Raw genomic sequence first — 27407 nt, 5'->3', positions numbered from 1 at the left:
CTCATAAAGCCTCCCATTGCTTCCTTCCACCCATCTACTTCTGTTTAGATTTTCTCTCTTCTTATTTTCTTTTTTCATATTGAGTGAAATACAGTGGCATAGTCACCAAGAGGAACTAGTAGTACATTCATCGTAGTTATTACTCTAAATGATAACACTGTTTTCAGCACATCAGATGTGTCGGCATACATACCAGCAGTGTGGGAATAAAATAAAGTTCTTAGTAGATCATACTAAGTGATCCTAAAAATATCACACTATACTCAAGAACCTTCCATGGCTGCTTGCCAAACAGATGTAGGCATAGGTTTTTTAAGTTGAGTAATGGATGGTGTTTGCAGATGAAGGACATGCTGCTTTATGCAATCATTTGGTAAACATGCTTTAATACCCTTTGCTGTGTAGAGGCAGTCATTTCTTCTCTGAACTTTCTATCTAGTGGAGAACATAATTGGCTATCAATAGTAGAGGCGTAGGCTGAGTGCTGTAGTAGGAAGGGGTCGGGAGTAATGAAGTCCACCTAGAATCTGGAGGAAGGTGGTCAGATTATCAAGGTTTCTCAGGAAAATTGACATTTGGTTTAAGAGTTTAAGGCCAAGCGGGAGATCACCAGGCAGAAAACTTCAGGGAGAGTGTTAGGATCTAACAGACTTGAGAAATTGTAAGGCAGGTGATAACGTTTAGTTCAGTTCAGTTCAGTCGCTCAGTCGTGTCCGACTCTTTGTGACCCCATGAATCTCAGCACGCCAGGCCTCCCTGTCCATCATCAACTCCCGGACTTCACTCAGACTCACGTCCATCGAGTCCGTGATGCCATCCAGCCATCTCATCCTCTATCGTACCCTTCTCCTCCTGCCCCCAATCCCTCCCAGCATCAGAGTCTCTTCCAGTGAGGCAACTCTTCACATGAGGTGGCCAAAGTACTGGAGTTTCAGCTTCAGCATCATTCCTTCCAAAAGAAATCCCAGGGCTGATCTCCTTCAGAATGGACTGGTTGGATCTCCTTGCAGTCCAAGGGACTCTCAAGAGTCTTCTCCAACCCCACAGTTCAAAAGCATCAATTCTTCGGCACTCTGCCTTCTTCACAGTCCAACTCTCACATCCATACATGACCACTGGAAAAACCATAGCCTTGACTAGAAGGACCTTTGTTGGCAAAGTAATGTCTCTGCTTTTGAATATACTGTCTAGGTTGGTCATAACTTTCCTTCCAAGGAGTAAGCGTCTTTTAATTTCATGGCTGCAGTCACCTTCCTCAGTGATTTTGGAGCCCAAAAAATAAAGTCTGACACTGTTTCCACTGTTTCCCCATTTATTTCCCATGAAGTGATGGGGCCAGATGCCATGATCTTCGTTTTCTGAATGTTGAGCTTTAAGCCAACTTTTTTACTCTCCTCTTTCACTTTCATCAAGAGGCTTTTAGTTCCTCTTCACTTTCTGCCATAAGGGTGGTGTCATCCAAATATCTGAGGTTATTGATATTTTTCCCAGCAATCTTGATTCCAGCTTGTGCTTCTTCCAGTCCAGCGTTTCTCATGATGTACTCTGCATAGAAGTTAAATAAGCAGGGTGACAATATACAGCCTTGATGTACTCCTTTTCCTATTTGGACCCATTCTGTTGTTCCATGTCCAGTCCTAACTGTTGATTCCTGACCTGCATCTCAAGAGGCAGGTCAGGTGGTCTGTATTCCCATCTCTTTCAGAATTTTCCACAGTTTATTGTGATCCACACAGTCAAAGGCTTTGGCATAGTCAATAAAGCAGAAATAGATGTTTTTCTGGAACTCTCTTGCTTTTTCCATGATCCAGCGGATGTTGGCCATTTGATCTCTTGTTCCTCTGTCTTTTCTAAAACCAGCTTGAACATCTGGAAGTTCACAGTTCACGTATTGCTGAAGCCTGGCTTGGAGAATTTTGAGCATTACTTTACTAGCATGTGAGATGAGTGCAATTGTGTGGTAGTTTGAGCATTCTTTGGCATTGCCTTTCTTTGGGATTGGAATGAAAATTGACCTTTTCCAGTCCTGTGTCCACTGCTGAGTTTTCCAAATTTGCTGGCGTATTGAGTGCAGCACTTTCACAGCATCATCTTTCAGGATTTGAAATAGCTCCACTGGAATTCCATCACCTCCACTAGCTTTGTTCATAGTAATGCTTTCTAAGACCCACTTGACTTCACATTCCAGGATGTCTGGCTCTAGGTGAGTGATCACACCGTCATGATTATCTGGGTTGTGAAGATCTTTTGTATATAGTTCTGTGTATTCTTGCCACCTCTTCTTAATATCTTCTGCTTCTGTTAGATGGAGCCAAATCTTTATCTGTTTCGCAGTATGTAAGAAGGGAGCCTTTCTATCTTTTTCGATGAGTGATATTAATAAATGACCCTACACAGACTCTTGTGTCATCTATGCTTGGGGTTCATACTATCATCTGTGTTGGTGACTTCCAAATTTTTATCTGGCCCTGAGCTACAGATCCCCTTTGTCCTCTGCTTACCTACATTTTGATGTTTAATCGGCTGTAGCAAAATCTCCACTCCCACAGTAAACCCATCACCCTTCCCTCAAGACCTTGACTCTGTTCTGATTCTTAGTTTAGATAATGGCCCCAATTTTCAAGGTAGTCATCCATGACGCTCTCTTCTCTGAAACCCCCAGTATCTCCTGACATCATCTCAATATGTTTCCCTATTTATTCAGTTACTCTCAACATTATTGTCTCTTTTTCATGCCTAGTTCCAGTATCTTTATTTAGGTTGCTGTCATCTTTCTCTTTGGTTACCCCTGCAACCTCTTAACCCAGCTCCATCTCCCTTTCTGTTCAGTTATCTCATGGTTACCAGGTTGATATTTCTAATTATTGCATAAATGACAGCTAGTAAAATTTTTAGCAGGTCCTCACTGCCTGTGGATAAAATCCAAAATGTTAGCATAACATACAAATCCATAGGATTTTGGCTCTGCCTGCTTGTCCAGCCTCCTGGGGCCCCTACCCTTCTCCAGACTTTTTCAATGAAATGGAGCGCCTGTAATTTCCAGTCTGTTAGTCTCCTGGGCATTTTCCTTTTCCTGTTCCATGACTGCTTACCCTGTCTGCTCACTCCTTTGCACCACTGCCTCCATCCAGGTCAGGGTGAGGTTTTTCTACAAGTATGTGGTGACAGGTTGTTTATTTTCCTCCACTAGATTTCAGGCTCCTCAGTGTCGGGCACCATGTCTCATTCATGCCTGCCATAATCCCAGCACTTGTGTCTAGCTCATAATTACAGCAAAATAATAGTGTTGACAAAGCACTCACTATAGGCCAAGCAAGGTGCTAATTTATTCACATATATTCTCTTTCAAGGGGAAAAAACAAAATCAAGCTATGATTTGGAAAAGGAATGTGGAAGAAAAGTAAAGATTGGGCAAGAGATTTGTTACAGGGTGTTCAGTAAAGACAGTATTTTATCAAAACAAGTGAGAATTTAAAAGATATCTGTACTAGGGTAGGGCCTTCCCAGATGGCGCTAGTGGTCAAGAGCCTGCTTGCCAGTGCAGGAGACGTAAGAGAAGGGGGTTCAGTCCCGGGGTCGGGAGGATTCCCTGGAGGAGGGCCTGACAACCCATTCCAGAATTCTTGCCTGGAGAATCCCCGTGGACAGAGGAGACTGGCGGGCTACAGCCCATGGGGTCGCACAGAGCTGGACACGACTGAAATAACTTAGCACACACGTACACATGCACATACAAGGGTAGAGGCAGTAGAAATCAAGTGGAAAGAATTCTTCATAAGATAGTATGAAAAGCCCAAACAAAACTTTCTGGCCAACCCAATGTTATAGTGATTCCTAGAGCTATTGAACGGATGGCTGGCTAGGTGACTGAATGGAAGAATGGAGGACCCAGCGTGTGCTCCATACAGAGAACCTGCTGTGAAACTTAGTTTGTTTAACTTACAAGTCTGATAACTTTGGTGCAACAACTTCTTTAGGATGAGAGGAACAACCGTCTAGGTGCAGAAGTAAACTGTGAGGCAACAGCCTGAGAGGAAACAAAGGTAAAAGCAGATATATCCTGAGAGAGTAATGGTAATGGCTCTTAAAAGAGATATTTAAAGTTAAATGTACACATGCGATTATTAAATTAAGTCCAAAATTGCTCAGGTGTGGAAGTATGTAATGTGATTCAGAATTCTTTCAGGGTCAGAAAGTGAAGCTTCCAGTGGTCATTGTAAGCCGAAGGACTGTCAGTTGGGTTGTTGTTGTTCAGTCACCCAGTCTTGCCCTACTCTTTGTGACCCCGTGGACTGCAGCACACCAGGCTTCCCTGTCCTTCACCAGCTCCCAGAGTTTGCTCTGACTCATGGAAGTAACGGTTAAAAGTGAGGACCCTGGAATCAGAGTGCCTGGTTTGAGTTCTTGCTCTCAGTCATTTACCAGCTACAGGACCCGGAAGAAATGACTATACCTCCAAAGTGGAGGTACTTTCTTTGTTGGGGTGTTTTAATGATTCAGTGACTAAAGGAAGGCATGTGCTCCTGGAGCGGGCTGGGCTGTAGCAAGCAATCAGTGAAGTGCAGGCTGAGCTCCGTGTGGATCCGCACGGCTTAGTAAAGGTGGGAAATGGAGCAGTGACTGTATTCACACTTAAACTCATGGATTTCGGTGGGCTTTCATCATGTTTGGTAGATGTTTTAATATGGGTGAGGTGTTGCCTTGTTTCATATTTAAAATGACACTTTTGTTTCATAAGATACACTTCAAGGGACTTAGGCTACAGCCTAAGTGCATTTAGTTTTCCCACCTACTTCCTGAAAATAGTTGGTCAGGTGAACAATGAAAGTGATCAGTAATCATTTAAGGCACACAGGGTATTAAAATATGATACCTAGTTAAGTCCTTATGGTGGGAGTTCTCGAGTTCATTGGTGTTGAATGTTCATTAAGTAGTCCCTTTTACTATTCATTATTTTAGCTAATTAAACATCTTAATAGAAAAAAAATCCTTGAAATATGCTACTTTCCAAATGTTTCCTAAGATATAATTCATATATATCTCAAGATAAAAATATTGTGTCCTTAAGGAGAATTGCCCAGAAATAAATACATATATTGATTTAATGACTAACTGATAATGAACACAGAATTAACCTGTAGGATTGATTTAACAAGTCTCTTCTAAATGTCTGCTTTTTATCTTCGTCTTCCTCAGTTTCTTTGATTGATGCAGACACAAAACATTTGGTGCATGTGCATGTAAGCTAAGTTGTTTCAGTCACGTCCAACTCTTTGTGACCCTATGGACTCTAGCCTACCAGGTTTCTCTGTCCATAGGATTCTCCAGGCAAGAATATTGGAGTGGGTTGTCATGCCCTCCTCCAGGGGATCTTCCCTACCCAAGAATCAAACCCACATCTTATGAGACCGGCACTGGCAGGTGGGTTCTTTACCACCTGTGCCACCTGGGAAGAACATAACATTTGGTGGCTCTTCTCAATCCACTGTCATTCTCTGTACCTTCCAGTTCAGTTCAGTCGCTCAGTCGTGTCCGACTCTTTGCGACCCCGTGAATCACAGCACGCCAGGCCTCCCTGTACCCTTACCTTATGTTATTTTTTGTGGTATAGCACTTATCCCAACTTAACATAACCTAGCTTTATCTGCTTATTTATCATCCATCTCCCCGACCTGAATAAAAGTTGCTGTGTGCAAGACTTTCATTTGTTCACTGCTGTATTCCCCAAACCTACCATAATGCCTGGCAGAAATTCAGTAGATATTTGTTGAAAGAAGAAACGTACATATATATATAAGTTTGTGTTTAGTCAAGACTCCTAGACAAGATTGTGCTGCTATATGGATGTATTTTTGTAAACATTGTTCACTGAATATAATGTAATGCTTATTCATTAAAAACTCAAAACAAAATTTGGGAAATACAAGGAAATATCAACAAAAAAATGTTAAATCATTCTCCAACCCTGAGAAAATGATGTAACATTTTGTTGTGTTATCCCCTTCATGTATTTGACATCACATCATAATTATGTGCCATCCTGGATATATTATTTTGTATGCTGGATTTCTTTCACTTGTATTATATCATCAGCATCTTCCTATACTTTCACAAATATTTTCTAAAGACTTCTATTTTAAATAGCAGAGTTGAAATCCTTTTCTTCCTACCTCCAAACAACATAAGTAATGAAAAAACGGAGAAGAAAATCCATCTGTGATGAAACAAGTCATTAGCAGCAACCCCAGAGCATAAACTTTGAAGTACACCTGCCAAGTCTATAACATATGGATACAGGTGAAGGAAGACTTAAGAAACTACTGTTATTCCATCATCTTGGACCTTGAACAAGGTGTAGATTTCCTTTAAATCAAGTACACTTCCATCTAAGACATCTCCAGTGTTTCCTTAATTAACCTAGAGCCTTAGATAGACTCTGGGAGAAGTTGGAGTGACCCTGTAAATATCCAGACATCATCACTGAAAGGCAGACAAGATGGAACTGGAGGAGAAGCAGTTCTAAGGTGCCATGTTCATTTTCCTCTCCCAGCCTGCTAGCTGAGGGTGTCCAGTGGAAGTAAAGTGTGCGAAGGAGGGAGGGGAGGCAGCCATTGCCTGTAGGGGGCCCACTGGAGCAAGGAGAGGGAGGAGCAGAGGGCAGCAGAAAGGAAAGGCTTCCTGGAAGAGCTTGCCAAGGCTTTTAGGGAAATGCATTGCTTATTTCAGACTGAGAATGTACTGAGACACTGAATAATATTTGGTGAACTTAAAGAGTGAATACTTTCTCCTTATCCTGTTTGATAGAGAGACACGGCCACTAGGGAGAAACTAACCCATTAAGATTAGAAATGAGAATGAAATAGCTGAGCTTGTGCAAACTTCATGTAGTTTACAGAAAGAGGTTAGCACAAAGATAAGGGCCATAAATCAAAGATTAAGCAACATGGCACAAAAGGGCATGTTTCTGCAGTTGTAAAATGAGCTTTGCAGCAAAAGGTGAAGCTGAGCTTTTCAAATTGCTGGAATGTCACTGTTTATTTATGAGGCAAGATAAAACTCATTTTTAGATAAATGACTAAATTGAAATACCATAATATGTACCAGTCAGGCGCCGTTAGGGTTTAAAAAATGTGACTATAAAAATGTCACATTATTACGGAACCTATTTGTTGGTTGGGTATTTTCCGAGTCCCATCTACGCAGTGTATTGACTCCCACTAGGTTTTACTGCTGCCCGCCTTGCGTAGCCAGTACACAGTAGCTATTATAAAAGCAAGATAGAGTTCTTTCTACCTCACAGAGCCCCGAAGAGTTTCGGGAACGTGGGCCAGAGTGCATGTTGTTGTTTATGGTATTAGATGGAGTAGAAGTAAAGGCCCTTTGCTGATAGAGACCATACCTCATTTACAGAAAAGCAGTGGGTTCTTCAAAATTTAAGTTTGTATTTCATTTGAAACTTGAAAATCTTACATTTTAGTTGTTTCCCATTTCCCTTGAGCAGTCAAACTATTAGGGTGTCTCTCTGCCAGAGGTCTGTCTAGTCAAGGCTGTGGTTTTTCCAGTGGTCATGTATGGATGTGAGAGTTGGACTATGAAGAAAGCCGAGTGCCGAAGAATTGATGTGTTTGAACTGTGGTGTTGGAGAAGACTCTTGAGAGTCCCTTGCACTGCAAGGAGATCCAACCAGTCCATTCTGAAGGAGATCAGCCCTGGGATTTGTTTGGAGGGAATGATGCTAAAGCTGAAACTCCAGTACTTTGGCCACCTCATGCGAAGAGTTGACTCATTGGAAAAGACTCTGATGCTGGGAGGGATTAGGGGCAGGAGGAGAAGGGGACGACAGAGGATGAGATGGCTGGATGGCATCACGGACTCGATGGAGGTGAGTCTGAGTGAACTCCGGGAGATGGTGATGGACGGGGAGGCCTGGCGTGCTGCGATTCATGGGGTCGCAAAGAGTCGAACATGACTGAGCGACTGAACTGAACTGAACTGAACTGAGTTTACTATGTGTGTGTGCAGGCACTCAGTCGTATCTGACTCTTTGTGACCCCATGGACTGTAGCCTACCAGGCTCCTCTGTCCATGAGATTTCCCAAGCAAGAGTAATGGAGTGGGTTGCCATTTCCTTCTCCAGGGGATCCTCCAGACTAGGGATCAAGCCTGAGTCTCTTGAGTCTCCTGCATTGGCAGGCGGGTTCTTGACGTGCCTGAGCTGGTAACTCACTAAAAAATCCCAGTGTGTGACTGCATGACAGGAGCAGTCCTGCATTTCGTGTGCCTCGCTGGTTAGTCATGTTCATAAATTGCATTTTACATTTTATCATGCTACCAGTACAGTTTTTGGAGATAGTTGGAAATAAGTCAGAAACAGTGGGCAAATGGAAGCTGTGTTTTGGTATGGAGGCCACTAGGAAGCGCAGGTGGATATGGAAAACTGAGCTTTGGGAAGCACAGAGCAGTGGATTAAGAGGGTAAGTCAGGTGACAGTAGAGAGGATGCTATAACAGGCCTGCATCCTCTGAAGGAGGTGATAAGAAGAAGAACTCAAGGAAATGAAAATAGAGTGAGAAACCAGTAATAGTAGAGTTCAAACCATATGCAGGCACTGTCCTAGATGCTTTACAAGGGTTAACTCACCTTCACCATAGCCCAGTGAGCTAGGAATGATTAACATCTCACTGTATAGGTGGAGGAGAAATTGAAGTGTGAAGAAAGTTTTAAAGCGCTTTGCTCAAGTTACACAGCTAACAAGAGGCCCAGCTGGGATTTGAAGCTGGTACCTCAGATCCAAGCCCATGCTCCTGGTCCTTATATTGTTTCGTCTGTCAGACATCTGTGACACATTAAGATGCTTTGTTTAAGTGTTCAGTGTACAAACGAGTGAGTTGGCAGTTAGGTCTTTGTTCAAGGTCAACACTTGATTCATACTTGAGGCAATTTCAGGGTAGAAGTAATGAGTAAGAGTGGGCACACAGGGTCATATCAGTGGACAGAAGTTAGTGGCATTTAAAGAGGAAAATATAGGGTGGATTAGAGAAATTATTGTAATAATGAAGCCTCATCTTCAAACTGGGTTCATATTAGACAAATTGTTACTTTTAGAAGTTCTAGTCTGTAATTGAAAAATTTCCTTATAGAAAATATGCAGATATTGTGCAGTTTTACAGTTCTGTTGTTCACTCAGTAAACTGTGTTTAACTATTTGCAACCCCATGAACTGCAGGCCTCCCTGACCTTAACTGTCTCCTGGAGTTTGCTCAGACTCACATAGTATGCTTAAACTCATGTAGTTTAGGGTAGTCCTAGAATAAACAGCATGTGAACTATTTCGTTGTCCCCTATGCAAATGAATTAGCCACAGAATTTAGGTAAGTGTCCAGTAATTAGTGGATTTTTCTTCTCAATTTAGGACACTTAGGCAAAAATTATGTTGACCCTCTTGGTGTGGATTTAGTTCAGTGTTTAGGAAGTATTATTAAGTTGGCAGAGATATTATTAACTCAGTATAGGTTTGGCGAGAATGTACTTTTAAGTGTATTTGACAATGTGCTTTCACTTTTAACAACTAACACAATTAAAAGTGTAGGAGGAAGACTTTTAGGCAGTTTAAATACATATTTTCAAGCATGTTTTTCCTGTCTCTCTTTTCTTGACAACCAAGATATTGTATAATTGTTTTTAAAATAAAAATAAAACCTAATGTTTTAGATTGATTTTTAAGTTCAGTTCAGTTCAGTCGCTCAGTCATGTCTGACTCTTTGTGACCCCATGAATTGCAGCACGCCAGGCCTCCCTGTCCATCACCAACTCCTGGAGTTCACTCAGACTCATGTCCATCGAGTCCGTGATGCCATCCAGCCATCTCATCCTCTGTTGTCCCCTTCTCCTCCTGCCCCTAATCCCTCCCAGCATCAGAGTCTTTTCCAATGAGTCAACTCTTCACATGAGGTGGCCAAAGTACTGGAGTTTCAGCTTCAGCATCATTCCCTCCAAAGAAATCCCAGGGTTGATCTCCTTCAGAATGGACTGGCTGGATCTCCTTGCAGTGCAAGGGACTCTTCGAGAGTCTTCTCCATCACCACAGATTCATTTTTAGTGGAATGTATTTGTTAGGGAGAGCAGTTTTATAGACAAGTTTCAGTTGAACAATTGTCAAAGACCCAAAGGATAGGCTTCTTTATAGGCCATATGCAGGGCTGTGTCTTGACAATGTCAAAGCAACTGCTTAGTTCAGTTAACCATTTGATTCTGGAATCAAATAAGAAAAGCTGACTATCTGGTTAAAATAGTCTGTTTTTGTTATTTTCTCTCATCTTCTTCAGTCAAAAGTACCCACTTGTAGCTGTAGAGAAGCTGATGCACCAGCTCTTATGAAAAGTACAAGGTGCTTCATTTATGATGTTGCAGGAAGCCTGACCCCAGTAACCTGTAATACTGGCTAGTTTTGGCAGATGGAGAAGGAAATGGCAACCCATTCCAGTACTCTTGCCTGGAAAATCCCATGGAGGGAGATCCTGGTGGGCTGCCGTCTATGGGGTCACCCAGAGTTGGACACGATTGAAGTGACTTAGCAGCAGCAGCAGCAGCAGCTTTGGCAGATGGTTACTCTGGACTGTAACTGTTGTACTTTGGGACTCCTGGTAAGTAGACTGTATGCTGGAAGTTTATCAGAGAGTGCTCTTGGGATCAACACCTGTGGAAGGGAGTGGGCAGAAGTTGGGCTCTGATGCAGTCTCACCAAAGGCCTCAGTCGATCAGCAGAGAGTGGAGGATCTCTGTCTAGCCGGGGGCGATTCCCAGAGAAGAGGACAGCTGAGGGCTGTTGGGCAACATCATTCCCAGCAACTGGGGATGATGTCCTTCCATCCTGAACTGGAAGCAACAGTGCCCTCTAGAATAAATGACTGAAATATTTTGAAACTTTAAGAAGAAGAAAATAATAATAATAATATCTGCGTCTTATTGTTTACATTTAAGTTATATATAGTGTTATCACAGAAGCCTCATTTTACAAGGAAATGACACCAAGAAAAATTCTATTTGAATAAGTCTTTTGCATAGAAAAGGGAAGTGGTCATATATTTAGTTACTGGTCATCAGGAGAATGCGCATGTGTGTGCAAGAGTGTGGAATAGATCAATAGGATGAGCCACTTTTAGTCCTGTGCACTGTATTAGGAGCTTGAAAGTGAAAGTGGTTCAGTCATGTCCGACTCTTTGTGACCCCATGGACTCTACAGTCCATGGAGTTCTCCAGGCCAGAATACTGGAGTGGGTAGCCTTTCCCTTCTCCAGGGGATCTTCCCAACCCAGGGATCAAACCCAGGTCTCCCATGTTACAGGTGGATTCTTTACCTGCTGAGCCACAAGGGAAGCCCTGTTAGGAGCTTAACCTATCATTTAATCTGCGGAACTCCTCTGTGAGGGAGGTACTGTTCTCTTGATGGTATGGGTAAATAAACAGACTCAGACAGGTTAAGTGACATCTGAGATCACACAGCTAGTTTGTGATGTAGTCATGACTCGAAGCCAAGTTCATCCAAATCAAAGCCCTTTTTCGGATCCCATGCTACAGTTGGTTCTAATCCTTTAACTCCAGCCGGAGATTTTCTGCTTCAGTGGTTAACTTTCTTCCCTTGTTTTAACCATGTCTCCTAATCCGGGTTTAGGTCCTCACAAATCCCAGAAATTTGCTTTTGACCCTTGAGACAACTTCTATTGGTAAAAGGCAAATATTTTTATCCTCCCTTATCAGGGCTGTAGTGCGGATGACAGTGGACCGGCATCCTATGAGAACAGGTCCCTTCTGGGATGATCTCTGCCCTATACTTCTGTCCCCATTTAGTAGATGTGTTAGTGGGTAAAGGAAATTCACGATGCTAAAATATGCTTAGGAGTCAGAGGTGAAGCTGGGTGTACTGATCCCAAATCCCATGCTTGATCCCCCCTTCAGTGAGATTAATATGGGGAAGGAGGTGTATGTGTGTATATACAGTAAGTATAGAAACACTCCAAACTTTGAATGACCCCACATTATAAGCATTTCATTTATGATGAGGGGTTCTTGGAACCAGTAGAAAGAAATCATTTGGGGTACTGCTAGGAAAAATATAAATATATACACTTGAAGTATATGCCTTTTGAAATGAATTTAAGCCATTTAAATTAGAATAACTTCCTGTGGGCTTCTCATTTGATTAGAGTGCCTGGACAGTGTTCTTTTACACTGTGTTCTGTGTTTTGAGGAACTATGGTTGACTGATCTCCACAGTTGAATCAGGTTACAAATGACACAAAACTTCCATTGCTCTATGACAGTCGACGTCCTCTGATTTGCTTTTGACAGCACAATTGAAGTAGGCAAGATTCTCTTGTTACTTTGCTTATTTGAATAGGATACTGCTTGTGTCAGATAGTCCATGAGGATTTTAAGACATTTGTCAGATTTTCATATAATATTTCATCTTCTATAGTAAAAAAAGGAATAAGGCAAGTCATTGTAATATTTTCAGTCACATATATTCTTTGATAAAAGTAAATGACAATCTCAATCTGAAGTATTTTATGTCTTTTCTTAAGCAGTGATTACTTTATTTGTATGACTTTGGTTTCTACGCAAATCTTAATTTAATGGAGGATTTCAGGAACAGTTGAATGAAACAGATTTTGACATGATTGATGCAGTGTCCCATATATATTGTATAACTGCATTATAAATTATTTGGGGCTTTAATATTGAAAACAGATGAAAGTATGTTTGCTTTTTGAAATGAGAAAAGAAGGATATTCGTATACAAACTTGTAGAGGTTTGACTATATCATGAATGCATGTCTTCATTAACAACCGTAACTCAGCTTCCCAATTTATCAGTATTAATATAAATGGCTGTAAACTTAATTATCAGTACTAGTGCTGCAGTCAAGGCCAACTGAGAATTTATTATTTTTTTATTGTTCTTGGTATTAAAATGGTCACAGAACTATAGTAATACTGTTTCATATCTATCCCTACATATATTAAATTATGCTGATACTGATAATTTATAAAGTTTATGAATAAGAACCAAATTAAAGATGCCCTTTGAGTTCTCTTTCCCCCCCCACAGTGAAGTTAGGAATCAAGTAGTAATATTATATCTTGAGAATTCATATATAATGGACAGGGATTTAATAAAGACTTTCAGGTTTCACTGTTATTTTAGATCCCCATAGTATTTGAATGTGGTTTTGTATGTCATTTGAATCTCTTGGCCTAAGTCTTCAAGGGAATGTTCATTTCCTAAAACCTCTTTATGGGATAAACATAAGCGTTTATAGAAGGATTCATGCACACCTCTGCTTCTAGGGTAGCCTAAAGGCGTGTGCATACACAGGCAGGAAGGAATCAGATACCAAGAGGGGGACTTGGGTCTTATACAGCGGGGGAGGGGTGGCAGCTTGCGTATTGGTGTCCTGATCTGAAGGAAGCAACTGGGTTTGTGATCAGTTTGAAAAGTAGTACCAATTTCTCTACATCTAATGTTCAAGAGAAGATAAAAATATGGATGTTTTTGTAAAATTCTTTAATTTTAGAACACTGAGAAGACCAAATCAATCCCTGATGTGGGCTGCATATGGCCCGAAGGCATCCAGTGTTCTCATTCCCATCTAAGTCATGGGAAACTGGAATTCTGATTGTCTTCCATTGGACATATATGGAATGCCAGTACAGTTTGAGTAGAAATCTAATTATCTTAATAGAATCTTCAAAATGAAATCAGAGCCAGCTTTGGATAGATTTAAATTTTCTTCTTCAAGTGTAAAAAATGCTCCAGTTTTCTAGGTTAAGCCACATTATATTTTAGTCCAAAAAGGAGGTGGGGGTATAGGAAGTTGGACTCCTGTTTTATTTGGGATACTGTCTTTTTATTGACTGGTCCAAAATTGAATACCCAATTTCCTCTTTCGCATTTATATCTCAGCATGAGATTTCCTTTCCTGATTTAAGCCTTTGTAGCCAGTTTTTATCTGATCATTTGTCTGTCTGATATCCTTGATACGTTTTTGTAACATTTTTAACAGAAAATGTAAGTGCTATTTATGGAAAGTACGCTGGTCGGCTGTGAGGGGTCTCTTGTGATTTCTCAGGTTGTTTTCACATTCGACTGATGCTGGCTTCTAGAACAGAAGTCTGGAAACTAACAATGAATGTTAGACCACTGAACATAGGTTTTTTTCCTTTCCAAGTCTGTCTGCAGGGGCAGAGAGAAAAGATGAATGAGAATGGAAAATATATGCATGTAGCTGAGCAGGAGGTTAATTATATTAATTTCAGACTCAACCCAGCCTGAAGACAATATAATAATCTTATAAAAAATGGAATGCCAGCAAGGAGCCAAACTTCTATTACCTTTTTCCTTTTAAGAGCACAGTATGTTATAGCAATCAGGAACTCATAAATTGCCCTTACAAGCAGTTCAGAAATAGTTACTGTGTGAAGCCTACTTAGAGCTGGAAACTGTGGAGAGATTCTTTTCCCCCATTGCACCTGAGGTGTTCTTTCCATGTGTTGAGTTTTGTTTCAGTTGTTCAGTAGAGAACATGGGAATTCTGCTATGTTTCTCAAACATGTGATGGATGTGGAGGGGTCAAGCTGAAACTGAGTTTCTTTGAATACTGAGGAGCCAAATATAAATAGTACTCTGAAGTATGATTCCCTGAACATATATGTGAATACAGAGAACCATCCCATTTCCCTCTCCTTGGGACTAGGATCCCTGGTAAGAATGAAGGGGGGGATGAAGATGGGAATTAATGTAGGGAGAGATGAAATATTCTAGTGCTTTCCAACACAGACCTCTTCAGGGAAGCTTCCGTTCCTTTCCTTCATCAATAAATACTAAGAATCACCGAGTTAAAGACCAGTGATTCAAAGTGTTGACACCTTGAAGCCGGGGAATGTTTTTCAAATAATTTACAGCAGCTATGAAAGTAATTTAAAAAGTTAATCTGCCCTTAAAGTATTCAGCTTTGTCAATTGTGCATAATATCCTCAATATTTACTATTACTTTGTGCTACAAACATAAACAATCATTTCAATGACCCTTTTTTATTAAAATATGTGAAGACTTATATTTCATTATTTCAGAGAACCACATGAATCCCACAAGTCCGTGGAAATTTTAGAGTGAATTTTACTGCTCGTCACCTGTGTCTAGACAAATTTATTAGGCACTTGCTGATGGTGAGTAATACCTGTTTATTAAGCTGATTTTCAGGCTGCTTACATGAGAACTTCCATAAATTAGCTCTACTAACCTTAGGATTTAAACTTAAATAGAGATTAGGCATTTATAAATTGATTCTAGTGATCATGAAGTAAGAGGGAAGATATATGTTTTAAAATGCATTTTTGGCTTGAAACCCCTCCCTTACTTTCAACCCTAGGGGCCTGCTCTACCATAAAGAAGGACATATTTAAACATTAGAATCTCTAGTGCCAGAAATTTCTACTTTATGTCTTGGCTAACCAGTGAGGATAGTCAGCACCTTGTCTCTCTTAAAACTGACAGGGTACATTTTTAAAGTGTTGAAAGAGAAGTATACAGACTTTACAGGTTGAGCAGTCTCAGTTTCCTGGCCTAGATGAAGATTTTGAAACTTAAGTTACTTTTGGTCGTCAGGGTAACGCACTGTGGTCAGTAAATGAACTGGCTACTTATAGTCATTGGCATTTTCTAGTTAACACACACAAATTGGTAGTGCATACTCTGAAATAACTTCCCTGGCAGCTCAGGTGGTAAAGAATCTGCTTGCAATGCAGGAGACCCCAGTGTGGTCCTTGGGTCCGGAGGATCCCCTGGAGAAGGGAATGACAACGCACTCCAGTATCCTTGCCTGGAGAATTCCACAGACAGAGGAGCCTGGCAGGCTATAGTCTGTGTGTCACAGAGTCAGACATGACTGGGTGACTGACACTCCTCCAAAATTCTGAAATACAAAATCAACATTACTTATGGTTTTATGGTGCCTAAATCAAAGGAACCATCTATTTCCCAGTTTGCAAGTTAGTGTATTAAGAAGGCAAACCATTTAAAGACTCAGATTTATTAATCTTTTGGATATTAACCCAGCCCCAAGTTTTAAATGAAGTCTGCCTAAGTGTGGGCAAATGCAAAGAACCTCCAGGTTTTGTGTTTTTTTTTAGCACTTTTATTTGCAAAACTGTAGGACTGTCTGTTCCTCTTGTCACTGTTTAGAACTTTGGTCTGTCTCGTACCTCCTCAGAAAAGCAATCGAAGCCTTTGACTCTTGGGGTTCTTTAGGAATCTGCATTGTCTGGGGAAAGGCTCTACCATTTTAAGCCCACCTTTGGTACCTTGGTGTCATGACTTCCCTGGTGGCTCAGGTGGTAAAGTGTCTGTCTACAATTTTGGAGGCCCGGGTTCGATCCCTGGGTCAGGAAGATCCTCTGGAGAAGGAAATGGCGACCCACTCCAGTACTCTTGCCTGGAAAATCCCATGGACGAAGGAGCCTAGTAGGCTATACAGTCCACGGGGTCACAAAGAGTTGGACACGACTGAGTGACTAAACTTTCACTTTTCACTTTCACTTTTGGTATCTTAGAGATGCTGGATAGGAGTTACATGGTGTGTCATGGGAATAGCCATCACACAAAAATGAACAATACACCATCCAAAATTTAGTTGTTTCTAAAATCCTTTGTCTCTCATAAATTCACTTCTTGATTATGTTGCAGAATTAAAAGTTAAAGAAGTATTAAACTGTGAGAAAGTTTAGCAAATTTCAGTAAAATATGCTGTCTTCTAGCCACCTCTTTCTCCAGGAGAGTAGAACTTCCGTGGGTGGTGCTTCATGAGATGTTTTGTATTTTAGTCGTGTTTGCCCATCAGCTGCATGTTCTCACAGCAGTCAGGATATTGATTGCTAGCCATCGATATTAGTACACCCAGAGTGATAATTTTGTGGTTTCTCCTTTTCTCCTACCTCTCCTCTCCTGTTATCTTATTATCCAAGTCACTCAAAGAGTAGAGAAAACTGAGATGGGTGGTTTGGGGGTGGAAAAATGGAACCAGAACTGCTCTGTGTCCCATCACTACTCATTGCTCAGGTCCTCAGGTCGTGTCCATAGGAAGGACAGCTACATGAGTCCAGTGACCTCTGGCAAGCAACAAGCTGGCATCTCTCACAGTGATTCACATCATTGGACGTGGATTTGGGTGCTAAAGAAAAGACAGGATCATTTCAGTCCATATGCGACTAGTTGTATCCATAATGCTGTCAGTAATTACCAAAGCTTTATGGAGTGCCCAGTCAAGCGCAGGTACTCTAGTATCTGTCTAGTTACTTAATCCTCATGACAGGGGACTCTGATGACCATTTTTCCCAATTGACAGATAAAGAAACTGGAGCTTATAGAAGGCTAAGGAACTTGCCATGGCCATTCTCCTGGTCAGTGGTGGTGAAAGGACTCAATCCTGGTCCCAAACTCCTAACTTTAACACAGCCTGCATCCTCCCAGCTGTGTTCTTCTCTCAGCAATATGTACAATGCATCCCACAGTGTGAGCTTCTTCATTTGTCCCTGTTTTTCATGGTAACAGTGTGATAAGCAGGCTGTGTTCTTTTTCCAGTGGCAGAATGTTTAAGATATGTTGTTCTTATCTTACAGATGTATAGGGGATTTTTGCAATTGATATGTGAAGATCTATCTCTCTATTTTCCTTAAGTAAGAAAATAGACTGTCTTTTTCCTTCCTTTCCTCCTAACCTTGTGATTACACTTGCTTGGAGGAGATCCCATGGCAGATGGCATCTAAGAGTAGTTCTAACAAATATGTTCATTATAAACATTGCATGGCCTTCGTATCAACAGGTTTTCTAATGACACAATAAAAACAGAACATTTTAACGCTGAAACCTACTTAGGTACTTAGCTGTCAAACTAAATGGACTGTAGCCCGTGAGGCTCCTCTGTCCACGGGATTTCCCAGGCAAGAATGTGAGAGTGGGTTGCCATGCCCTCCTGTAGGGAATCTTCCCGACCAAGGGATCAAACCCACATCTCTTAGGTTTCCTGCATTGGTAGGTGAGTTCTTTACCGCTCGCGCCACCTGGGAAGCCCTGCCAAACTAAATCAGCCAAGTATTATTTTCTGCTAGCCTCTTATGTGGATACCTCAGTGTCTACTTCTGGAGTTTAACCCTTGCCAGTCAAGTAGTTTTTTCATGTTCCCCCTTCATCTCACTATCCTCCTAGCAATCACTACAGTTTAAAGTCTTTTTATTCAAGCCGAAACTTACCATTATATTAGGTACACTTTTTAAATTCAATAATTTTTACTGGAGACTGTTGAAATTAGTGCAGGTTTTAATTACTGAGTATTTGAAAGAACAGATAAATTTTATATGTAAGCAGTTACTCAAACTGAAATAGTGAAACATTAGTAACTATATCTTTATTTTTGCTTTAATGAATCACTGAAACTGTTTTGTAAGTAAGCTCTGCATAGATACTCTTTAAAATGATATTCTTTGAAAATGGTTTTGGTTTTCTCTTAGGTGTAGGTATTGAATATTTCAGAGAGGCCAAGCATGCTTCACCATATATGGCAAAGCCTTTCCTCCTTGGTTCTCCTGACATTTGGGGTCAGATCATTCATTGTTGTGGGGGTTCTCTGTGTGCACTGGGGGATATCGAGCTGTATCTTTGGCCTCTACCAATTACATGTGATTATGTAACCTCCTCTCAGATGTGACAGAAATGTCTAGACATTGCCCCATGTCCTTTGTGGCAAAATCACGCCAGACTGAGAGCCGTTGCTCTGTGGTTCTCCAGCTGAGAAGTCTTAGAGAGGGATCAAAATATCAGCTCTGGTGATGACCAAGCTACAGAAGATAAGGTGGCTAAGGTCTAAGGCCAGGATAGGTTTCTTTTGCTTTTCTTTTCAGACACCTTTACCCAAGTGTCATCTTACCAGGCCTTCTCTAGCCACTGCTAAAGACTAGCACAACCGTATGACTCTCAGCCTCACTTGCTCTATCTTCCTTGCACCTATCTCAGCCTGTAGTTATATATTGCTTGCTGTTTTTTTCCCCTGTCAAAATGTAAGCTATGTTACCTTCAAGGCTCATTTCAGAAAATTTTAAATTGCTTTAAAAAAAAATTTTCTTTAAGTTACATGAATGCAGGAAATTTGTGATTTATTTAGTCCATAAGTGCAGTACACAGACCTATACCTGACACCTAATTTGTAACCCATGAGAAATTGTCGACTGAGTGAGTCAATTATTTAGAGACACTTTCTATAAAAAAAATAGAGTGAGGATATTAAAGATCACTAATATAGCTGAAAATAAATTGAGAGAATTATTAATGGAAAAGAAGCACAGCTTCAAGTATAATAAAATCTACCTAATGGTTTTATAATTAATTGTTTCATAATTGAGATTTAGGTTTTTCCTTCATTTGATGGAATTAGTTGTACTAGAGTCCATTTTTCATGTCAACCAACAATGGCTTCAGATGAGAGAAGGCCTTGAGCTGTAAGGAAATGAGGAGAGAAAGTCCAGATGATGCATGAAGTCAGAAGACAGTTGGAAAGTACCAACATTTCTTATACAAGCAACCGTGGAAGAAGGTGTCAATAAGCAAAAGCCTGTCATTAGACGGTTTCACTGGAAGGTACGGAAGAACAAATACAGCATTCCTTAAAATGCTTGTTAAGTAACAATTAAAGTTTGGAATTTAAAGGAAATAATTTATTTATTGAGTTTAAAATTCTTATTCTGTATTTAGAATCTTTTCTTGCTTTATGCTTACTTTTTCAGCTCCCTATTTTTAACCAATTGCAAACGTTTATAAGTACCATACACTCAGTCTTTTGAATTGAAGTAGTTGCCTTTAGTAGAAAATCTGAATTTCATCATAAAGATAGAACACAAAATCCTTGGCTTAAATATAAGGCTCAGAAATGAATGGGATAAAATGATGTCAGCTTAGCAAATGGTAAATATACACATTCCACCAAATGTGCTTTTGTCTTGAATAATTATGGACATGTGTACCAGGCACTGTGAAGATTGCAGCCCCTTCAGGCTGTATACTGAATACCACTTGAAATTTTATATGACAGGAATAGCCAACCTGGTCATAGGCAGATACCAGAATTCACTAGCATTATCAACAAAAGGTCTGTGGCAATTGATCTTTCAAAAAAAATGTTAATATCAGATTTATTGTTGTTGGTTGATTAGGGTGCTCTCATGAGTTTCCTAATTATAGTACCTATTTAATTCTTTCAAAGTACCTATTGTTTCTTACTTTTAAACGTAGGATCAATATAATTAATGAAAATACTGGATTTTTTTTTTTCTCATACATGCTTCTTGAGATATATGTAAAGTCCTAAAGAGGCCAAGGCAGCTCTAGGTCCGTGGGTTGGGCCCTGTTTATCATGGCCTGGTAACAGAAGTGGAAGAGCCAAGGGAACAGTGTGTCCTATTCCTCTCGTTTGTTGCGGTTTGGGGGGGTGTTGGTTCACCTGGTCTTACGTAGTATGTTGGTGGTATGTCCTTGCCTGAGACCTTTCTCCGAGGCTCTCTGTCCAGTGTTATTGCCATCCTCCATCTGTGGCATAACATGGTCATATCTTAGCCCTCATAGATTATAGCATAGCTCAACATCTGGAGCCAGAGGTTTTGGTATGGTTTTATAATGGAAATAGGATGAGTGGAGGTGACAGGAAACAAAGAGGAAATAGAGTAGCCTTTCATTCCCTGAAATTCTGTCTGATAGTAGAACATTTTGGGAGTGTGCGTGTGTGCCTGCTCAGTAGCTTCAGTCGTGTCCGGCTCTGGGAACCCATGAACTATAGCCCCTCTGGCGGCTCTGTCCACGGGATTTTCCAGGGTAGAGTGCTGGAGTGGGTTGCCATGCCCTCCTCCAGGGGATCTTCCTGACCCAGGGATTGAACCCACGTTTCCTGTAGCTCCTGCATTGCAGGTTCTTTACCAGCGAACCACTGGGAAAGCCCCATTTTAGGAATTTATTCAATCAATGGACATATTAAGGTTCTATTACATGCAAAACATCCTGATGTGTGATGTAGGGGATACAGAAATGAGTATGAATTGCTTTTTTTCCTGCCCCCCGGGAAAGCATGCCTTCTAACGATTTCCTTCCTTGAGGTGATCCACTACAACCCATACCTACAGGTCTTTCTGGAAGTGTTAGAGATTCAGGAAAATCATGCTCTTGTGACTTTTGCATATCCAACAGGATGGCTTACACGTATCGTTTGGTAGCATTTTTGTACTTCTTTAGAATTCATCCTTGCAAGGACTTTTTTAAAACTTAAAAATGTATTTCATTTATCCCATGATTTGCTCTGTGTGGTTTTATATTTTCTAAGTACATTAGCATCACTAGAACATGTTAAAAGTAGAATTCCAGTGTTAAAGATGAGGGGATAGAGTTTGTCTCAAATAGCTGATGATGTTTCCAGAGTCAAAATAAAACTTCCTCTTTTCTCTTCATTCAAGTAGAAGGCAGTTTGACCAATAAACTCACCGTCTCTCTCCTGCAAAACATGGATTCATGGACTAATAGAGTTATAAAGCTCTAAAATTATTAGAGATTATTTCAGAGACAGCGAAATTAGTAGACACTGAAATACATGTCTTCCTGCTAGTCACTGAGTAATAGGAATTTCACATTCTTATTTGCTTATCTGATGATTTCCTGGGGTTTAGGTGAATGAAAGTAGAGTTGATAAATGATCTATTTGATCTATTTTTGGCATGTCCAGTGCATAAGCATAAAGCTGAGACATAAATCTGTTAGTAGCCACAAAAAAGTAATAATGTTGACTGCTGAGATATGTTATGAACTGTGGGGTTGTTAAGAGACACTAATGATATGGATATAATTATGGATTCAATGAAAGCAGTTGTCAGTGGATTTTGTAGGGTTTCTTTTAAAATCACATTAACAAGATTATCGAATAATTAGAACACAGTTTGAGGCAAGCTTTGAAGGAATGATTCCCAGATGTGAGTGAGCTAATTTTTATCATTAGATTAAACTCAGTGTTTTAATGCAGCTGGAGTGAAAAACATATACTTCAGTAGGACTTACAGGAAGCCAGAGTTGCTTGACTTTCTTCATTTTACTCACAAATTATTTGAAAAGATAGACTGAATTCTTTGTTATCCATAATATATTACAGCTTTCTGGAAGGTCTGTGTGAGCAGTGCTTTTCAAAGTTTGCTGGGATAAAGTGGTCATCACAGCATCTTTACCGCAAAGAACATCTGCTCACCAGCTCTGCCTTCTTTGGTTGTAGGAGTACTTTAGGGGATGATTTCTTTTTTGTGTCTTGACAGACTTCTGTGCTCGAGGCCAGGGTGCAGCGATAACAATAATGTGTGTGTGTGTGTTTGTGTGTGTGTGTCTGTGTGTGTGCGCACACAAGTGTAGAGTATGCTAAAATTATAAGCCTAACCATATAAGAATATGTTGTTTCTCCGTGTATCCTGAAAGTTCTTGGTTCTTTCACATATGTGTAGATAGTCTCAATTTGAAAAAAAAAATACTGATTTTCATTTGTCTCCCTTCTGATTATGCTCTCAATTTCTAGAGATGTTTTACCTTTTTAACTAAAATAACACATTCATCCTGGTGCCTTGGAATGATGAGCATCGTATTCAAGCAGTTCTGATATTTCAAACAGAAATATCTAATGCTTTTTCATCTAAAGTAGAACTGTGAAGTTTTTGTGGAAGAAAAAGGTTGAGTTTGGCAAACATTCATCCTGATTTTTCCTCTCATGCCATTGCTTGTTAAAAACATAGAAATAAGTGCTTCCCTTCCTATTTCTCTTTTTCTCAGTGTTTGAATATTGAACATAACCAAGCATATTATGAGCAAAGCAAACTATTTGTATTTTGCTTTTACCTCTTAAATTAATTTTCAATATGTAAAAAATACCACAAATATTGATTATATTTATATGTTTCTTAAATTTCTGGGATCCTCCCATTATTTCAGATTCGGAGGGACGTATATCTTTCATTCAAAATATATTAACAGTTGATATACAAATGGGAAAATCTTAATTTTCCGAGCATTTTATATGTTCCTTAAATAAATGTGGGACTTAGAAACAATATGAAGTTTATTCTCTCATATTTGTTAAGACATCTTTGCTCCTTAAAGGGAAAAAAAGATATGTGAACCTGGCTTTCAATTTCTGGAGCATTATGGTCTAGAGAATTACTGTTATTCATTACCTTGATGTTCTTAAATAATGTTCTGATAAAAAGAGCCTTCATTGTCTAAGCCCCCACAGTTTGGTTACAAGCTGAACTATCATAAGAGGAAAATACTTACTGATAAAGTGACTGGTTATAAAAGTAGCCTTCTAAAATCTCAGTAAGCTGATGCTTTTACTAACCAGTTTGGGGCTGATTATAAGATGCTTACAACAATGTAACACAAAAAGAATGCAGTGCTAAAAATACGGTACACATGCAATCCATATAACAAATTGATTGCAAGAATTCATTAATTCTGGGACTTCCCTGCTAGCTCAGTGATAAAGAATCCACCTGCCAGTGCAGAAGACACGGGTTCAATCCCTTACCTGGTAAGATCCCACAGGCCTCAGAGCAACTAAGCCTGTGCACCACAACTGCTGAGCCTGCGCTCTAGAGCTGGGAAGCCACGGCACCTGAGCCCACGTGCCCTAACTGCTGAAGCCCCAGCGCCCTGGAGCCCCTGCTCTGCAACAAGAAAAGCCACTGCAATGAGAAGCCCAAGCACCACTGCTGGAGGGTAGCCCTGCTCGCCGCAACTGGAGAGAAGCCCGTGCAGCAGAGATCACCCAGCAGAGTCAAAAATAAGTAAGAAATAAAATTATGTATACATAAAGAGTTTATTAATTCAAAACAAGTGATGTTGGAAAACTGCCTGCATCACATATACATCCACTGATAAATGAGGATCCAGCAGAGGGAGACCAATGAACAATTAAAAATGAGAGGACAAAAATGGATGAAGACATAAGTAGATGCTTCATATGAAAATTACCTTGATGACATTTTTGAGGAGCTTTTGAAATAATAGCTCTAGTTTAGGCTGAACTGTAGTGTAATTGTGTCAGGAAAGAAAAAGTATGTCTACTTGCTTAAATCTTTACTCCAGTTCATTGCTGCAGTTATAGCTTAAAATTTTCCTTATGATATAATTTTAATGAATTTATTTACGATAATAACCCAACGTTATGTTTTTCACTATTTCAGTGAAAAGGTGGCTTAGCCTTTTCCTATTACCAATTTTTCTCTGATAATGAAAGCCTCATGATAAAGCCACCTGAACTATTCATCACCAGACGGACTCTGAATTATCCATCACCAGTAATTATGAATAGAATGTGCCTCAGTTTTTTCCTTCATTAAAAGCCCAAGTATTTATTTGTTTCATCTCAAGATACTTATTTAGCACAGTAATTCTCAACTCTTGTCAGGCTTTAAAATGAGTTGCTCCCAGGCTCCACTCCAAGAACAGCTAAATCAGAATCCGAGGGTTGGAGCTTGAGAAAAACTGTTTTTTTCATTGTTTGTTTTTAAGACTTTCTATGAGGTTCTAGTGAGTACCACTGATAGTACATCAAAAGGTATTAACTGCCAATGATTCACTTTGCAGAATCAGAAAAATGAATATGGCTGTTTTCTTTCTACTAGAACTGTTTTAATGTATTAAAAAAGTTCTTAAGTCTTCCATTCAGTTCAGTCACTCAGTCGTGTCCAACTCTTTGCGACCCCATGAATCGCAGCACGCCAGGCCTCCCTGTCCATCACCAACTCCCGGAGTTCACTCAGACTCACGTCCATCGAATCAGTGATGCCATCCAGCCATCTCATCCTCTGTCGTCCCTTTCTCCTCCTGCCCCCAGTCCCTCCCAGCATCAAAGTCTTTTCCAATGAGTCAACTCTTCACATGAGGTGGCCAAAGTACTGGAGTTTCGGCTTTAGCATCATTCCTTCCAAAGAAATCCCAGGGCTGATCTCCTTCAGAATGGACTGGTTGGATCTACTTGCAGTCCAAGGGACTCTCAAGAGTCTTCTCCAACACCACAGTTCAAAAGCATCAATTCTTCGGTGCTCAGCCTTCTTCACAGTCCAACTCTCACATCCATACATGACCACAGGAAAAACCATAGCCTTGACTAGATGGACCTTAGTCAGCAAAGTAATGTCTCTGCTTTTGAATATGCTATCTAGGTTGGTCATAACTTTTCTTCCAAGGAGTAAGCGTCTTTTAATTACATGGCTGCAGTCACCATCTGCAGTGATTTTGGAGCCACCAAAAATAAAGTCTGACACTGTTTCCACTGTTTTGAAAAAGTAATGGTAACCTGTTAGGTCTTTATTGACAAGAAAGAGAGGATTCTTAACCATAATTACTCACTTCAGCATTTTGAACTATATATTTCTTTAATTTTTTTTCTGGTGTTAATTACTCCAAACACTCTCTTCCAACAACACAAAAGAAGACTCTACACATGGACTTCACCAGATGGTCAACACCGAAATCAGACTGATTATATTCTTTGCAGCCAAAGATGGAGAAGCTCTATATAGTCAACAAAAACAAGACTGGGAGCTGACTGTGGCTCAGATCATGAACTCCTTATTGCCAAATTCAGACTTAAATTGAAGAAAGTAGGGAAAACCACCAAACCATTCAGGTATGACCTAAATCAAATCCCTTATGATTATACAGTGGAAGTGAGAAACAGATTTAAGGGACTAGATCTGATTGACAGAGTGCCTGATAAACTATGAACGGAGGTTTGTGACATTGTACAGGAGACAGGGATCAGGACCATCCCCATGGAAAAGAAATGCAAAAAAGCAAAATGGCTGTCTGAGGAGGCCTTACAAATAGCTGTGAAAAGAAGAGAAGTGAAAAGCAAAGGAGAAAAGAAAGATATAAGCATCTGAATGCAGTGTTCCAAAGAATAGCAAGGAGAGATAAGAAAGCCTTCCTCAGCAATCAATGCAAAGAAATAGAGGAAAACAACAGAATGGGAAAAACTAGAGAGCTCTTCAAGAAAATTAGAGATACCAAGGGAACATTTCATGCAAAGATGGGCTCAGTAAAGGACAGAAAGGGCATGGACCTAACAGAAGCAGAAGATATTAAGAAGAGATGGCAAGAATACACAGAAGAACTGTACGAAAAAGATCTTCACAACCCAGATAATCACGATGGTGTGATCACTCACCTAGAGCCAGACATCCTGGAATGTGAAGTCAAGTGGGCCTTAGAAAGCATCACTATGAACAAAGCTAGTGGAGGTGATGGAATTCCAGTTGAGCTATTTCAAATCCTGAAAGATGATGCTGTGAAAGTGCTGCATTCAATATGCCAGCAAATTTGGAGAACTCAGCAGTGGCCACAGGACTGGAAAAGGTCAGTTTTCATTCCAATCCCAAAGAAAGGCAGTGCTAAAGAATGCTTTCCTGAAGGGAAAGGCTACCACACAATTGCACTCACCTCACACACTAGTAAAGTGATGCTCAAAATTCTCCAAGCCAGGCTTCAGCAATACATGAACCGTGAACTTCCAGATATTCAGGCTGGTTTTAGAAAAGGCAGAGGAACCAGAGATCAAATTGCCAACATCCGCTGGATCATGGAAAAAGCAAGAGAGTTCCATAATAACATCTATTTCTGTTTTATTGACTATGCCAAAGCCTTTGACTGTGTGGATCACAATAAACTGTGGAAAATTCTGAGAGAGATGGGAATGCCAGACTACCTGACCTGCCTCTTGAGAAACCTATATGCAGGTCAGGAAGCAACAGTTAGAACTGGACATGGAACAACAGACTGGTTCCAAATAGGAAAAGGAGTACATCAAGGCTGTATATTGTCACCCTGCTTATTTAACTAATATGCAGAGTACATCATGAGAAACGCTGGACTGGAAGAAGCACAAGCTGGAATCAAGATTGCTGGGAAAAATATCAATAATCTCAGATATGCAGATGACACCACCCTTATGGCAGAAAGTGAAGAGGAACAAAAAGCCTCTTGATGAAAGTGAAAGAGGAGAGTGAAAAAGTTGGCCTAAAACTCAACATTCAGAAAACGAAGATCATGGCATCTGGTCCCATCACTTCATGGGAAATAGATGGGGAAACAGTGGAAACAGTGTCAGACTTTATTTTTCTGGGCTCCAAAATCACTGCAGATGGTGACTGTAGCCATGAAATTAAAAGATGCTTACTCCTTGGAAGGAAAATTATGACCAACCTAGATAGCATATTGAAAAGCAGAGACATTACTTAGCCAACAAAGGTCTGCATAGTCAAGGCTGGTTTTTCCAGTGGTCAT

At 40.3% G+C, this 27407-nt stretch overlaps 1 protein-coding gene across 13 annotated transcripts in view; it reads left to right on the top strand.

Annotated features, from left to right (window-relative positions):
• SNCAIP (synuclein alpha interacting protein) overlaps window positions 1-27407 on the top strand; it is a 165361-nt gene that overhangs the window by 17052 nt on the left and 120902 nt on the right. The window contains exon 1 of one of the 13 annotated variants that reach the window (XM_060415685.1): window positions 15136-15226. The exons of the other annotated variants lie outside the window; for them this stretch is intronic. The gene's annotated coding sequence lies outside the window, so the exon portion shown is untranslated. Of the gene's footprint in view, window positions 1-15135; window positions 15227-27407 lie in introns of those variants that run through there. 13 annotated transcript variants of the gene reach the window in all.

The sequence above is a fragment of the Ovis aries genome, chromosome 5, assembly GCF_016772045.2.
Source record: "Ovis aries strain OAR_USU_Benz2616 breed Rambouillet chromosome 5, ARS-UI_Ramb_v3.0, whole genome shotgun sequence".
Classification (NCBI taxonomy): Eukaryota; Metazoa; Chordata; class Mammalia; order Artiodactyla; family Bovidae; genus Ovis; species Ovis aries.
Note: the sequence above shows the minus strand (reverse complement) of the source record. Positions and strands in the feature narration are given on the sequence as shown.